Here is a 15599-nt window from a genome sequence, read left to right as displayed (position 1 = left end):
GTTTAGGGCTGTTTAACTCTCTAAGCAGGCTTTTTAATGTTTTTCACCTGTTTGTCCTTTGGCTTAGTTGGTCAAAGAGCCTATTTAGTAAAAGGAAAATCTTGATTTTGAATGTCAGCAGTGCTTTCTATTCTTCATCTCATTTTGTGGTTTTTTACCCCAAAAAGAGGACTTTTACTCTTGCTTGTCATCAAATATTAATTTCCCATAGCCCTAATATAATGCAATTGAGAAAAAAAATTCTCTGCTGTTGAAACACTTTAAAAGGAATTAGAGGATATAATTTTCTTTACAGAATATAGGATGGCATCAAGCTTTACAAATTAAAACCAGTGGATTTACAGATCTGACTCTGCAAAGTTTGATAGCAGCACAGGAGTATTGTAAACTTTCATGCTTGAAGTGTCCACCGCTTGGGTTAAAAATAAAAACCAAACCATTCAACACGAAAGAAGAAGCAGATTAATCCGATGAGGATGGGATTCGAACCCATGCATGCAGAGCACAATGGATTAGCAGTCCATCGCCTTAACCACTCGGCCACCTCGTCTACATAGCACCTGTGCGTTTAGGTGGGAAAATGTTGAGAGGGTTTTTACCAGTCAGTGTTTTTTCACTGAAGATTGTATGTTGGCTTTTGTCAGATTTGACTTATCTCGTCAACTACAGTGCCTGTTGTTTGAAGTTAGCTTGGGGAAAACTCTATCAGAAATGAACCAGTGCTGAGGTTTTTAATATCAATTAGTCATAATTTTTCCTCCTTTTGGTTTTGCCATGGCATTTCTTCAATCTGTCTATTCTGTGTCATAACTTGGAAGCAAAACAAGTCCCAAATTTCATCTGTGCTAAAAGATGGCTCATTCAATTGCAAAACTTCAAAGCCTTTGTCCTCGATACAGCTTCTGTAAATTTGTCAGTCTTTTAAATGAATGCTCTTCAAAATTTACTTGGCTTCTTAAGTGTTATGACTGAGATTGAAATCTTATTCCATGTTTCTGCTCTACGTGGAATGGAACTGAAGCTCAATATTGTTTTGCTGCGCTAACCAGTTGAATGTTCGATTGGTGCTTCAATCTTCCTTGGATTTCAAATGCATGCCATTTTCTGGTGCTGTGGCTTAGTTGGTTAAAGCGCCTGTCTAGTAAACAGGAGATCCTGAGTTCGAATCTCAGCAGTGCCTTGTTTTCATCTCCTCACAAAGAAGCTTCCTATCTTAAAAATAGGTGTTTCACTTGCGACTGATAGTGCAATTGTGAGATGAAAAATCTCTTCTATCTAAGAGATATAAAGGAAGAAAGATGGCTTCAAGCATGACAATGTAAAACCAGTTGATTTAGTTTTGAAATGCCTCCTTTCTATGCATCTCTAATCCGTTTATCCAATGTATCTCACCTTTATGTCCTTTGGCTTAGTTGGTCAAAGAGCCTGTTTAGTAAAAAGAAAATCTTGAATTTGAATGCCAGCAGTGCTATTCTTTCTTTATGTCAGTTTGAGGCTTCTTAACTCTCTAAGCAGGCTTTCTAATGTATCACACCTGTTTGTCCTTTGTCATAGTTGGTCAAAGAGCCTGTTTAGTAAACAGAAAATCTTGAATTTGAATGCCAGCAGTCCTCTTCCTTCTTTATCTCAGTTTAGGGCTGTTTAACTCTCTAAGCAGGCTTTCTAATGTATCACACCTGTTTGTCCTTTGGCTTAGTTTGTCAAAGAGCCTGTTTAGTAAACAGAAAATCTTGAATTTGAATGCCAGCAGTGCTATTCTTTCTTTATGTCAGTTTGGGGTTTCTTAACTCTCTAAGCAGGCTTTCTAATGTATCACACCTGTTTGTCCTTTGTCATAGTTGGTCAAAGAGCCTGTTTAGTAAACAGAAAATCTTGAATTTGAATGCCAGCAGTCCTCTTCCTTCTTTATCTCAGTTTAGGGCTGTTTAACTCTCTAAGCAGGCTTTCTAATGTATCACACCTGTTTGTCCTTTGTCTTAGTTTGTCAAAGAGCCTATTTAGTAAATGGAAAATCTTGAATTTGAATGCCAGCAGTCCTTTTCCTTCTTTATCTCAGTTTAGGGCTGTTTAACTCTCTAAGCAGACTTTTTAATGTTTTTCACCTGTTTGTCCTTTGGCTTAGTTGGTCAAAGAGCCTATTTAGTAAAAGGAAAATCTTGATTTTGAATGTCAGCAGTGCTTTCTATTCTTCATCTCATTTTGTGGGTTTTTACCCCAAAAAGAGGACTTTTACTCTTGCTTGTCATCAAATATTAATTTCCCATAGCCCTAATATAATGCAATTGAGAAAAAAAATTCTCTGCTGTTGAAACACTTTAAAAGGAATTAGAGGATATAATTTTCTTTACAGAATATAGGATGGCATCAAGCTTTACAAATTAAAACCAGTGGATTTACAGATCTGACTCTGCAAAGTTTGATAGCAGCACAGGAGTATTGTAAACTTTCATGCTTGAAGTGTCCACCGCTTGGGTTAAAAATGAAAACCAAACCATTCAACACGAAAGAAGAAGCAGATTAATCCGACGAGGATGGGATTCGAACCCATGCATGCACAATGGATTAGCAGTCCATCGCCTTAACCACTCGCCCACCTCGTCTACATAGCACCTGTGCGTTTAGGTGGGAAGATGTTGAGAGGGTTTTTACCAGTCAGTGTTTTTTCACTGAAGATTGTATGTTGGCTTTTGTCAGATTTGACTTATCTCGTCAACTACAGTGCCTATTGTTTGAAGTTAGCTTGGGGAAAACTCTATCAGAAATGAACCAGTGCTGAGGTTTTTAATATCAATTAGTCATAATTTTTCCTCCTTTTGGTTTTGCCATGGCATTTCTTCAATCTGTCTATTCTGTGTCATAACTTGGAAGCAAAACAAGTCCCAAATTTCAGCTGTGCTAAAAGATGGCTCATTCAATTGCAAAACTTCAAAGCCTTTGTCCTCGATACAGCTTCTGTAAATTTGTCAGTCTTTTAAATGAATGCTCTTCAAAATTTACTTGGCTTCTTAAGTGTTATGACTGAGATTGAAATCTTATTCCATGTTTCTGCTCTACGTGGAATGGAACTCAAGCTCAATATTGTTTTGCTGCGCTAACCAGTTGAATGTTCGATTGGTGCTTCAATCTTCCTTGGATTTCAAATGCATGCCATCTTCTGGTGCTGTGGCTTAGTTGGTTAAAGCGCCTGTCTAGTAAACAGGAGATCCTGAGTTCGAATCTCAGCAGTGCCTTGTTTTCATCTCCTCCCAAAGAAGCTTCCTATCTTAAAAATAGGTGTTTCACTTGCGACTGATAGTGCAATTGTGAGATTAAAAATCTCTTCTATCTAAGAGATATAAAGGAAGAAAGATGGCTTCAAGCATGACAATGTAAAACCAGTTGATTTAGTTTTGAAATGCCTCCTTTCTATGCATCTCTAATCCGTTTATCCAATGTATCTCACCTTTATGTCCTTTGGCTTAGTTGGTCTAAATGACCCTGTTTAGTAAACAGAAAATCTTGAATTTGAATGCCAGCAGTGCTATTCTTTCTTTATGTCAGTTTGGGGCTTCTTAACTCTCTAAGCAGGCTTTCTAATGTATCACACCTGTTTGTCCTTTGTCTTAGTTGGTCAAAGAGCCTGTTTAGTAAACAGAAAATCTTGAATTTGAATGCCAGCAGTCCTCTTCCTTCTTTATCTCAGTTTAGGGCTGTTTAACTCTCTAAGCAGGCTTTCTAATGTATCACACCTGTTTGTCCTTTGTCTTAGTTGGTCAAAGAGCCTATTTAGTAAATGGAAAATCTTGAATTTGAATGCCAGCAGTCCTTTTCCTTCTTTATCTCAGTTTAGGGCTGTTTAACTCTCTAAGCAGGCTTTTTAATGTTTTTCACCTGTTTGTCCTTTGGCTTAGTTGGTCAAAGAGCCTATTTAGTAAAAGGAAAATCTTGATTTTGAATGTCAGCAGTGCTTTCTATTCTTCATCTCATTTTGTGGGTTTTTACCCCAAAAAGAGGACTTTTACTCTTGCTTGTCATCAAATATTAATTTCCCATAGCCCTAATATAATGCAATTGAGAAAAAAAATTCTCTGCTGTTGAAACACTTTAAAAGGAATTAGAGGATATAATTTTCTTTACAGAATATAGGATGGCATCAAGCTTTACAAATTAAAACCAGTGGATTTACATATCTGACTCTGCAAAGTTTGATAGCAGCACAGGAGTATTGTAAACTTTCATGCTTGAAGTGTCCACCGCTTGGGTTAAAAATGAAAACCAAACCATTCAACACGAAAGAAGAAGCAGATTAATCCGACGAGGATGGGATTCGAACCCATGCATGCAGAGCACAATGGATTAGCAGTCCATCGCCTTAACCACTCGGCCACCTCGTCTACATAGCACCTGTGCGTTTAGGTGGGAAAATGTTGAGAGGGTTTTTACCAGTCAGTGTTTTTTCACTGAAGATTGTATGTTGGCTTTTGTCAGATTTGACTTATCTCGTCAACTACAGTGCCTGTTGTTTGAAGTTAGCTTGGGGAAAACTCTATCAGAAATGAACCAGTGCTGAGGTTTTTAATATCAATTAGTCATAATTTTTCCTCCTTTTGGTTTTGCCATGGCATTTCTTCAATCTGTCTATTCTGTGTCATAACTTGGAAGCAAAACAAGTCCCAAATTTCAGCTGTGCTAAAAGATGGCTCATTCAATTGCAAAACTTCAAAGCCTTTGTCCTCGATACAGCTTCTGTAAATTTGTCAGTCTTTTAAATGAATGCTCTTCAAAATTTACTTGGCTTCTTAAGTGTTATGACTGAGATTGAAATCTTATTCCATGTTTCTGCTCTACGTGGAATGGAACTCAAGCTCAATATTGTTTTGCTGCGCTAACCAGTTGAATGTTCGATTGGTGCTTCAATCTTCCTTGGATTTCAAATGCATGCCATTTTCTGGTGCTGTGGCTTAGTTGGTTAAAGCGCCTGTCTAGTAAACAGGAGATCCTGAGTTCGAATCTCAGCAGTGCCTTGTTTTCATCTCCTCACAAAGAAGCTTCCTATCTTAAAAATAGGTGTTTCACTTGCGACTGATAGTGCAATTGTGAGATGAAAAATCTCTTCTATCTAAGAGATATAAAGGAAGAAAGATGGCTTCAAGCATGACAATGTAAAACCAGTTGATTTAGTTTTGAAATGCCTCCTTTCTATGCATCTCTAATCCGTTTATCCAATGTATCTCACCTTTATGTCCTTTGGCTTAGTTGGTCAAAGAGCCTGTTTAGTAAACAGAAAATCTTGAATTTGAATGCCAGCAGTGCTATTCTTTCTTTATGTCAGTTTGGGGCTTCTTAACTCTCTAAGCAGGCTTTCTAATGTATCACACCTGTTTGTCCTTTGTCTTAGTTGGTCAAAGAGCCTGTTTAGTAAACAGAAAATCTTGAATTTGAATGCCAGCAGTCCTCTTCCTTCTTTATCTCAGTTTAGGGCTGTTTAACTCTCTAAGCAGGCTTTCTAATGTATCACACCTGTTTGTCCTTTGTCTTAGTTGGTCAAAGAGCCTATTTAGTAAATGGAAAATCTTGAATTTGAATGCCAGCAGTCCTTTTCCTTCTTTATCTCAGTTTAGGGCTGTTTAACTCTCTAAGCAGGCTTTTTAATGTTTTTCACCTGTTTGTCCTTTGGCTTAGTTGGTCAAAGAGCCTATTTAGTAAAAGGAAAATCTTGATTTTGAATGTCAGCAGTGCTTTCTATTCTTCATCTCATTTTGTGGGTTTTTACCCCAAAAAGAGGACTTTTACTCTTGCTTGTCATCAAATATTAATTTCCCATAGCCCTAATATAATGCAATTGAGAAAAAAAATTCTCTGCTGTTGAAACACTTTAAAAGGAATTAGAGGATATAATTTTCTTTACAGAATATAGGATGGCATCAAGCTTTACAAATTAAAACCAGTGGATTTACATATCTGACTCTGCAAAGTTTGATAGCAGCACAGGAGTATTGTAAACTTTCATGCTTGAAGTGTCCACCGCTTGGGTTAAAAATGAAAACCAAACCATTCAACACGAAAGAAGAAGCAGATTAATCCGACGAGGATGGGATTCGAACCCATGCATGCAGAGCACAATGGATTAGCAGTCCATCGCCTTAACCACTCGGCCACCTCGTCTACATAGCACCTGTGCGTTTAGGTGGGAAAATGTTGAGAGGGTTTTTACCAGTCAGTGTTTTTTCACTGAAGATTGTATGTTGGCTTTTGTCAGATTTGACTTATCTCGTCAACTACAGTGCCTGTTGTTTGAAGTTAGCTTGGGGAAAACTCTATCAGAAATGAACCAGTGCTGAGGTTTTTAATATCAATTAGTCATAATTTTTCCTCCTTTTGGTTTTGCCATGGCATTTCTTCAATCTGTCTATTCTGTGTCATAACTTGGAAGCAAAACAAGTCCCAAATTTCAGCTGTGCTAAAAGATGGCTCATTCAATTGCAAAACTTCAAAGCCTTTGTCCTCGATACAGCTTCTGTAAATTTGTCAGTCTTTTAAATGAATGCTCTTCAAAATTTACTTGGCTTCTTAAGTGTTATGACTGAGATTGAAATCTTATTCCATGTTTCTGCTCTACGTGGAATGGAACTCAAGCTCAATATTGTTTTGCTGCGCTAACCAGTTGAATGTTCGATTGGTGCTTCAATCTTCCTTGGATTTCAAATGCATGCCATTTTCTGGCGCTGTGGCTTAGTTGGTTAAAGCGCCTGTCTAGTAAACAGGAGATCCTGAGTTCGAATCTCAGCAGTGCCTTGTTTTCATCTCCTCACAAAGAAGCTTCCTATCTTAAAAATAGGTGTTTCACTTGCGACTGATAGTGCAATTGTGAGATGAAAAATCTCTTCTATCTAAGAGATATGAAGGAAGAAAGATGGCTTCAAGCATGACAATGTAAAACCAGTTGATTTAGTTTTGAAATGCCTCCTTTCTATGCATCTCTAATCCGTTTATCCAATGTATCTCACCTTTATGTCCTTTGGCTTAGTTGGTCAAAGAGCCTGTTTAGTAAACAGAAAATCTTGAATTTGAATGCCAGCAGTGCTATTCTTTCTTTATGTCAGTTTGGGGCTTCTTAACTCTCTAAGCAGGCTTTCTAATGTATCACACCTGTTTGTCCTTTGTCTTAGTTGGTCAAAGAGCCTGTTTAGTAAACAGAAAATCTTGAATTTGAATGCCAGCAGTCCTCTTCCTTCTTTATCTCAGTTTAGGGCTGTTTAACTCTCTAAGCAGGCTTTCTAATGTATCACACCTGTTTGTCCTTTGTCTTAGTTGGTCAAAGAGCCTATTTAGTAAATGGAAAATCTTGAATTTGAATGCCAGCAGTCCTTTTCCTTCTTTATCTCAGTTTAGGGCTGTTTAACTCTCTAAGCAGGCTTTTTAATGTTTTTCACCTGTTTGTCCTTTGGCTTAGTTGGTCAAAGAGCCTATTTAGTAAAAGGAAAATCTTGATTTTGAATGTCAGCAGTGCTTTCTATTCTTCATCTCATTTTGTGGGTTTTTACCCCAAAAAGAGGACTTTTACTCTTGCTTGTCATCAAATATTAATTTCCCATAGCCCTAATATAATGCAATTGAGAAAAAAAATTCTCTGCTGTTGAAACACTTTAAAAGGAATTAGAGGATATAATTTTCTTTACAGAATATAGGATGGCATCAAGCTTTACAAATTAAAACCAGTGGATTTACATATCTGACTCTGCAAAGTTTGATAGCAGCACAGGAGTATTGTAAACTTTCATGCTTGAAGTGTCCACCGCTTGGGTTAAAAATGAAAACCAAACCATTCAACACGAAAGAAGAAGCAGATTAATCCGACGAGGATGGGATTCGAACCCATGCATGCAGAGCACAATGGATTAGCAGTCCATCGCCTTAACCACTCGGCCACCTCGTCTACATAGCACCTGTGCGTTTAGGTGGGAAAATGTTGAGAGGGTTTTTACCAGTCAGTGTTTTTTCACTGAAGATTGTATGTTGGCTTTTGTCAGATTTGACTTATCTCGTCAACTACAGTGCCTGTTGTTTGAAGTTAGCTTGGGGAAAACTCTATCAGAAATGAACCAGTGCTGAGGTTTTTAATATCAATTAGTCATAATTTTTCCTCCTTTTGGTTTTGCCATGGCATTTCTTCAATCTGTCTATTCTGTGTCATAACTTGGAAGCAAAACAAGTCCCAAATTTCAGCTGTGCTAAAAGATGGCTCATTCAATTGCAAAACTTCAAAGCCTTTGTCCTCGATACAGCTTCTGTAAATTTGTCAGTCTTTTAAATGAATGCTCTTCAAAATTTACTTGGCTTCTTAAGTGTTATGACTGAGATTGAAACCTTATTCCATGTTTCTGCTCTACGTGGAATGGAACTCAAGCTCAATATTGTTTTGCTGCGCTAACCAGTTGAATGTTCGATTGGTGCTTCAATCTTCCTTGGATTTCAAATGCATGCCATTTTCTGGTGCTGTGGCTTAGTTGGTTAAAGCGCCTGTCTAGTAAACAGGAGATCCTGAGTTCGAATCTCAGCAGTGCCTTGTTTTCATCTCCTCACAAAGAAGCTTCCTATCTTAAAAATAGGTGTTTCACTTGCGACTGATAGTGCAATTGTGAGATGAAAAATCTCTTCTATCTAAGAGATATAAAGGAAGAAAGATGGCTTCAAGCATGACAATGTAAAACCAGTTGATTTAGTTTTGAAATGCCTCCTTTCTATGCATCTCTAATCCGTTTATACAATGTATCTCACCTTTATGTCCTTTGGCTTAGTTAGTCAAAGAGCCTGTTTAGTAAACAGAAAATCTTGAATTTGAATGCCAGCAGTGCTATTCTTTCTTTATGTCAGTTTGGGGCTTCTTAACTCTCTAAGCAGGCTTTCTAATATATCACACCTGTTTGTCCTTTGTCATAGTTGGTCAAAGAGCCTGTTTAGTAAACAGAAAATCTTGAATTTGAATGCCAGCAGTGCTATTCTTTCTTTATGTCTGTTTGGGGCTTCTTAACTCTCTAAGCAGGCTTTCTAATGTATCACACCTGTTTGTCCTTTGTCATAGTTGGTCAAAGAGCCTGTTTAGTAAACAGAAAATCTTGAATTTGAATGCCAGCAGTCCTCTTCCTTCTTTATCTCAGTTTAGGGCTGTTTAACTCTCTAAGCAGGCTTTCTAATGTATCACACCTGTTTGTCCTTTGTCTTAGTTTGTCAAAGAGCCTATTTAGTAAATGGAAAATCTTGAATTTGAATGCCAGCAGTCCTTTTCCTTCTTTATCTCAGTTTAGGGCTGTTTAACTCTCTAAGCAGACTTTTTAATGTTTTTCACCTGTTTGTCTTTTGGCTTAGTTGGTCAAAGAGCCTATTTAGTAAAAGGAAAATCTTGATTTTGAATGTCAGCAGTGCTTTCTATTCTTCATCTCATTTTGTGGGTTTTTACCCCAAAAAGAGGACTTTTACTCTTGCTTGTCATCAAATATTAATTTCCCATAGCCCTAATATAATGCAATTGAGAAAAAAAATTCTCTGCTGTTGAAACACTTTAAAAGGAATTAGAGGATATAATTTTCTTTACAGAATATAGGATGGCATCAAGCTTTACAAATTAAAACCAGTGGATTTACAGATCTGACTCTGCAAAGTTTGATAGCAGCACAGGAGTATTGTAAACTTTCATGCTTGAAGTGTCCACCGCTTGGGTTAAAAATGAAAACCAAACCATTCAACACGAAAGAAGAAGCAGATTAATCCGACGAGGATGGGATTCGAACCCATGCATGCAGAGCACAATGGATTAGCAGTCCATCGCCTTAACCACTCGGCCACCTCGTCTACATAGCACCTGTGCGTTTAGGTGGGAAAATGTTGAGAGGGTTTTTACCAGTCAGTGTTTTTTCACTGAAGATTGTATGTTGGCTTTTGTCAGATTTGACTTATCTCGTCAACTACAGTGCCTGTTGTTTGAAGTTAGCTTGGGGAAAACTCTATCAGAAATGAACCAGTGCTGAGGTTTTTAATATCAATTAGTCATAATTTTTCCTCCTTTTGGTTTTGCCATGGCATTTCTTCAATCTGTCTATTCTGTGTCATAACTTGGAAGCAAAACAAGTCCCAAATTTCAGCTGTGCTAAAAGATGGCTCATTCAATTGCAAAACTTCAAAGCCTTTGTCCTCGATACAGCTTCTGTAAATTTGTCAGTCTTTTAAATGAATGCTCTTCAAAATTTACTTGGCTTCTTAAGTGTTATGACTGAGATTGAAATCTTATTCCATGTTTCTGCTCTACGTGGAATGGAACTCAAGCTCAATATTGTTTTGCTGCACTAACCAGTTGAATGTTCGATTGGTGCTTCAATCTTCCTTGGATTTCAAATGCATGCCATCTTCTGGTGCTGTGGCTTAGTTGGTTAAAGCGCCTGTCTTTTAAACAGGAGATCCTGAGTTCGAATCTCAGCAGTGCCTTGTTTTCATCTCCTCACAAAGAAGCTTCCTATCTTAAAAATAGGTGTTTCACTTGCGACTGATAGTGCAATTCTATCAGTCGCAATTCTATCAGTCGCAAAAATCTCTTCTATCTAAAAGATTTAAAGGAAGAAAGATGGCTTCAAGCATGTCAATGTAAAACCAGTTGATTTAGTTTTGAAATGCCTCCTTTCTATGCATCTCTAATCCGTTTATACAATGTATCTCACCTTTATGTCCTTTGGCTTAGTTAGTCAAAGAGCCTGTTTAGTAAACAGAAAATCTTGAATTTGAATGCCAGCAGTGCTATTCTTTCTTTATGTCAGTTTGGGGTTTCTTAACTCTCTAAGCAGGCTTTCTAATATATCACACCTGTTTGTCCTTTGTCATAGTTGGTCAAAGAGCCTGTTTAGTAAACAGAAAATCTTGAATTTGAATGCCAGCAGTGCTATTCTTTCTTTATGTCAGTTTGGGGCTTCTTAACTCTCTAAGCAGGCTTTCTAATGTATCACACCTGTTTGTCCTTTGCCTTAGTTGGTCAAAGAGCCTGTTTAGTAAACAGAAAATCTTGAATTTGAATGCCAGCAGTCCTCTTCCTTCTTTATCTCAGTTTAGGGCTGTTTAACTCTCTAAGCAGGCTTTCTAATGTATCACACCTGTTTGTCCTTTGTCTTAGTTGGTCAAAAAGCCTATTTAGTAAATGGAAAATCTTGAATTTGAATGCCAGCAGTCCTTTTCCTTCTTTATCTCAGTTTAGGGCTGTTTAACTCTCTAAGCAGGCTTTTTAATGTTTTTCACCTGTTTGTCCTTTGGCTTAGTTGGTCAAAGAGCCTATTTAGTAAAAGGAAAATCTTGATTTTGAATGTCAGCAGTGCTTTCTATTCTTCATCTCATTTTGTGGGTTTTTACCCCAAAAAGAGGACTTTTACTCTTGCTTGTCATCAAATATTAATTTCCCATAGCCCTAATATAATGCAATTGAGAAAAAAAATTCTCTGCTGTTGAAACACTTTAAAAGGAATTAGAGGATATAATTTTCTTTACAGAATATAGGATGGCATCAAGCTTTACAAATTAAAACCAGTGGATTTACAGATCTGACTCTGCAAAGTTTGATAGCAGCACAGGAGTATTGTAAACTTTCATGCTTGAAGTGTCCACCGCTTGGGTTAAAAATGAAAACCAAACCATTCAACACGAAAGAAGAAGCAGATTAATCCGACGAGGATGGGATTCGAACCCATGCATGCACAATGGATTAGCAGTCCATCGCCTTAACCACTCGCCCACCTCGTCTACATAGCACCTGTGCGTTTAGGTGGGAAGATGTTGAGAGGGTTTTTACCAGTCAGTGTTTTTTCACTGAAGATTGTATGTTGGCTTTTGTCAGATTTGACTTATCTCGTCAACTACAGTGCCTATTGTTTGAAGTTAGCTTGGGGAAAACTCTATCAGAAATGAACCAGTGCTGAGGTTTTTAATATCAATTAGTCATAATTTTTCCTCCTTTTGGTTTTGCCATGGCATTTCTTCAATCTGTCTATTCTGTGTCATAACTTGGAAGCAAAACAAGTCCCAAATTTCAGCTGTGCTAAAAGATGGCTCATTCAATTGCAAAACTTCAAAGCCTTTGTCCTCGATACAGCTTCTGTAAATTTGTCAGTCTTTTAAATGAATGCTCTTCAAAATTTACTTGGCTTCTTAAGTGTTATGACTGAGATTGAAATCTTATTCCATGTTTCTGCTCTACGTGGAATGGAACTCAAGCTCAATATTGTTTTGCTGCGCTAACCAGTTGAATGTTCGATTGGTGCTTCAATCTTCCTTGGATTTCAAATGCATGCTATCTTCTGGTGCTGTGCTGTGGCTTAGTTGGTTAAAGCGCCTGTCTAGTAAACAGGAGATCCTGAGTTCGAATCTCAGCAGTGCCTTGTTTTCATCTCCTCACAAAGAAGCTTCCTATCTTAAAAATAGGTGTTTCACTTGCGACTGATAGTGCAATTGTGAGATTAAAAATCTCTTCTATCTAAGAGATATAAAGGAAGAAAGATGGCTTCAAGCATGACAATGTAAAACCAGTTGATTTAGTTTTGAAATGCCTCCTTTCTATGCATCTCTAATCCGTTTATCCAATGTATCTCACCTTTATGTCCTTTGGCTTAGTTGGTCAAAGAGCCTGTTTAGTAAACAGAAAATCTTGAATTTGAATGCCAGCAGTGCTATTCTTTCTTTATGTCAGTTTGGGGCTTCTTAACTCTCTAAGCAGGCTTTCTAATGTATCACACCTGTTTGTCCTTTGTCTTAGTTGGTCAAAGAGCCTGTTTAGTAAACAGAAAATCTTGAATTTGAATGCCAGCAGTCCTCTTCCTTCTTTATCTCAGTTTAGGGCTGTTTAACTCTCTAAGCAGGCTTTCTAATGTATCACACCTGTTTGTCCTTTGTCTTAGTTGGTCAAAGAGCCTATTTAGTAAATGGAAAATCTTGAATTTGAATGCCAGCAGTCCTTTTCCTTCTTTATCTCAGTTTAGGGCTGTTTAACTCTCTAAGCAGGCTTTTTAATGTTTTTCACCTGTTTGTCCTTTGGCTTAGTTGGTCAAAGAGCCTATTTAGTAAAAGGAAAATCTTGATTTTGAATGTCAGCAGTGCTTTCTATTCTTCATCTCATTTTGTGGGTTTTTACCCCAAAAAGAGGACTTTTACTCTTGCTTGTCATCAAATATTAATTTCCCATAGCCCTAATATAATGCAATTGAGAAAAAAAATTCTCTGCTGTTGAAACACTTTAAAAGGAATTAGAGGATATAATTTTCTTTACAGAATATAGGATGGCATCAAGCTTTACAAATTAAAACCAGTGGATTTACATATCTGACTCTGCAAAGTTTGATAGCAGCACAGGAGTATTGTAAACTTTCATGCTTGAAGTGTCCACCGCTTGGGTTAAAAATGAAAACCAAACCATTCAACACGAAAGAAGAAGCAGATTAATCCGACGAGGATGGGATTCGAACCCATGCATGCAGAGCACAATGGATTAGCAGTCCATCGCCTTAACCACTCGCCACCTCGTCTACATAGCACCTGTGCGTTTAGGTGGGAAAATGTTGAGAGGGTTTTTACCAGTCAGTGTTTTTTCACTGAAGATTGTATGTTGGCTTTTGTCAGATTTGACTTATCTCGTCAACTACAGTGCCTGTTGTTTGAAGTTAGCTTGGGGAAAACTCTATCAGAAATGAACCAGTGCTGAGGTTTTTAATATCAATTAGTCATAATTTTTCCTCCTTTTGGTTTTGCCATGGCATTTCTTCAATCTGTCTATTCTGTGTCATAACTTGGAAGCAAAACAAGTCCCAAATTTCAGCTGTGCTAAAAGATGGCTCATTCAATTGCAAAACCTCAAAGCCTTTGTCCTCGATACAGCTTCTGTAAATTTGTCAGTCTTTTAAATGAATGCTCTTCAAAATTTACTTGGCTTCTTAAGTGTTATGACTGAGATTGAAATCTTATTCCATGTTTCTGCTCTACGTGGAATGGAACTCAAGCTCAATATTGTTTTGCTGCGCTAACCAGTTGAATGTTCGATTGGTGCTTCAATCTTCCTTGGATTTCAAATGCATGCCATTTTCTGGTGCTGTGGCTTAGTTGGTTAAAGCGCCTGTCTAGTAAACAGGAGATCCTGAGTTCAAATCTCAGCAGTGCCTTGTTTTCATCTCCTCACAAAGAAGCTTCCTATCTTAAAAATAGGCGTTTCACTTGCGACTGATAGTGCAATTGTGAGATGAAAAATCTCTTCTATCTAAGAGATATAAAGGAAGAAAGATGGCTTCAAGCATGACAATGTAAAACCAGTTGATTTAGTTTTGAAATGCCTCCTTTCTATGCATCTCTAATCCGTTTATCCAATGTATCTCACCTTTATGTCCTTTGGCTTAGTTGGTCAAAGAGCCTGTTTAGTAAACAGAAAATCTTGAATTTGAATGCCAGCAGTGCTATTCTTTCTTTATGTCAGTTTGGGGCTTCTTAACTCTCTAAGCAGGCTTTCTAATGTATCACACCTGTTTGTCCTTTGTCTTAGTTGGTCAAAGAGCCTGTTTAGTAAACAGAAAATCTTGAATTTGAATGCCAGCAGTCCTCTTCCTTCTTTATCTCAGTTTAGGGCTGTTTAACTCTCTAAGCAGGCTTTCTAATGTATCACACCTGTTTGTCCTTTGTCTTAGTTGGTCAAAGAGCCTATTTAGTAAATGGAAAATCTTGAATTTGAATGCCAGCAGTCCTTTTCCTTCTTTATCTCAGTTTAGGGCTGTTTAACTCTCTAAGCAGGCTTTTTAATGTTTTTCACCTGTTTGTCCTTTGGCTTAGTTGGTCAAAGAGCCTATTTAGTAAAAGGAAAATCTTGATTTTGAATGTCAGCAGTGCTTTCTATTCTTCATCTCATTTTGTGGGTTTTTACCCCAAAAAGAGGACTTTTACTCTTGCTTGTCATCAAATATTAATTTCCCATAGCCCTAATATAATGCAATTGAGAAAAAAAATTCTCTGCTGTTGAAACACTTTAAAAGGAATTAGAGGATATAATTTTCTTTACAGAATATAGGATGGCATCAAGCTTTACAAATTAAAACCAGTGGATTTACAGATCTGACTCTGCAAAGTTTGATAGCAGCACAGGAGTATTGTAAACTTTCATGCTTGAAGTGTCCACCGCTTGGGTTAAAAATGAAAACCAAACCATTCAACACGAAAGAAGAAGCAGATTAATCCGACGAGGATGGGATTCGAACCCATGCATGCAGAGCACAATGGATTAGCAGTCCATCGCCTTAACCACTCGGCCACCTCGTCTACATAGCACCTGTGCGTTTAGGTGGGAAAATGTTGAGAGGGTTTTTACCAGTCAGTGTTTTTTCACTGAAGATTGTATGTTGGCTTTTGTCAGATTTGACTTATCTCGTCAACTACAGTGCCTGTTGTTTGAAGTTAGCTTGGGGAAAACTCTATCAGAAATGAACCAGTGCTGAGGTTTTTAATATCAATTAGTCATAATTTTTCCTCCTTTTGGTTTTGCCATGGCATTTCTTCAATCTGTCTATTCTGTGTCATAACTTGGAAGCAAAACAAGTCCCAAATTTCAGCTGTGCTAA

General features: G+C 37.6%; 11 non-coding genes across 11 annotated transcripts; 6 read left to right on the top strand and 5 right to left on the bottom strand.

The window, feature by feature from the left end:
• The first annotated feature begins 1106 nt into the window (after nucleotides 1–1106).
• On the top strand, nucleotides 1107–1180 carry TRNAT-AGU (transfer RNA threonine (anticodon AGU)). Its single transcript has one exon. It is a non-coding gene; the product is annotated as a tRNA-Thr (tRNA).
• Nucleotides 1181–3156: 1976 nt separating this feature from the next.
• On the top strand, nucleotides 3157–3230 carry TRNAT-AGU (transfer RNA threonine (anticodon AGU)). Its single transcript has one exon. It is a non-coding gene; the product is annotated as a tRNA-Thr (tRNA).
• Nucleotides 3231–4291: 1061 nt separating this feature from the next.
• Nucleotides 4292–4373, bottom strand: TRNAS-GCU (transfer RNA serine (anticodon GCU)). The gene has a single exon. It is a non-coding gene; the product is annotated as a tRNA-Ser (tRNA).
• A 556-nt stretch (nucleotides 4374–4929) lies between these two features.
• Nucleotides 4930–5003, top strand: TRNAT-AGU (transfer RNA threonine (anticodon AGU)). Its single transcript has one exon. It is a non-coding gene; the product is annotated as a tRNA-Thr (tRNA).
• A 1059-nt stretch (nucleotides 5004–6062) lies between these two features.
• TRNAS-GCU (transfer RNA serine (anticodon GCU)) lies at nucleotides 6063–6144 on the bottom strand. Its single transcript has one exon. It is a non-coding gene; the product is annotated as a tRNA-Ser (tRNA).
• Nucleotides 6145–6700: 556 nt separating this feature from the next.
• TRNAT-AGU (transfer RNA threonine (anticodon AGU)) lies at nucleotides 6701–6774 on the top strand. Its single transcript has one exon. It is a non-coding gene; the product is annotated as a tRNA-Thr (tRNA).
• A 1059-nt stretch (nucleotides 6775–7833) lies between these two features.
• Nucleotides 7834–7915, bottom strand: TRNAS-GCU (transfer RNA serine (anticodon GCU)). Its single transcript has one exon. It is a non-coding gene; the product is annotated as a tRNA-Ser (tRNA).
• A 556-nt stretch (nucleotides 7916–8471) lies between these two features.
• TRNAT-AGU (transfer RNA threonine (anticodon AGU)) lies at nucleotides 8472–8545 on the top strand. The gene has a single exon. It is a non-coding gene; the product is annotated as a tRNA-Thr (tRNA).
• A 1201-nt stretch (nucleotides 8546–9746) lies between these two features.
• TRNAS-GCU (transfer RNA serine (anticodon GCU)) lies at nucleotides 9747–9828 on the bottom strand. The gene has a single exon. It is a non-coding gene; the product is annotated as a tRNA-Ser (tRNA).
• Nucleotides 9829–10384: 556 nt separating this feature from the next.
• On the top strand, nucleotides 10385–10458 carry TRNAK-UUU (transfer RNA lysine (anticodon UUU)). The gene has a single exon. It is a non-coding gene; the product is annotated as a tRNA-Lys (tRNA).
• A 4760-nt stretch (nucleotides 10459–15218) lies between these two features.
• Nucleotides 15219–15300, bottom strand: TRNAS-GCU (transfer RNA serine (anticodon GCU)). The gene has a single exon. It is a non-coding gene; the product is annotated as a tRNA-Ser (tRNA).
• Between the last annotated feature and the right edge of the window lie 299 nt (nucleotides 15301–15599).

The sequence above is a fragment of the Dendrobates tinctorius genome, unplaced genomic scaffold (assembly GCF_039654945.1).
Source record: "Dendrobates tinctorius isolate UK_male_01 unplaced genomic scaffold, ASM3965494v1 ptg000204l, whole genome shotgun sequence".
Lineage (NCBI taxonomy): Eukaryota > Metazoa > Chordata > Amphibia > Anura > Dendrobatidae > Dendrobates > Dendrobates tinctorius.
This window is presented reverse-complemented; position numbering and strand designations above follow the sequence as displayed.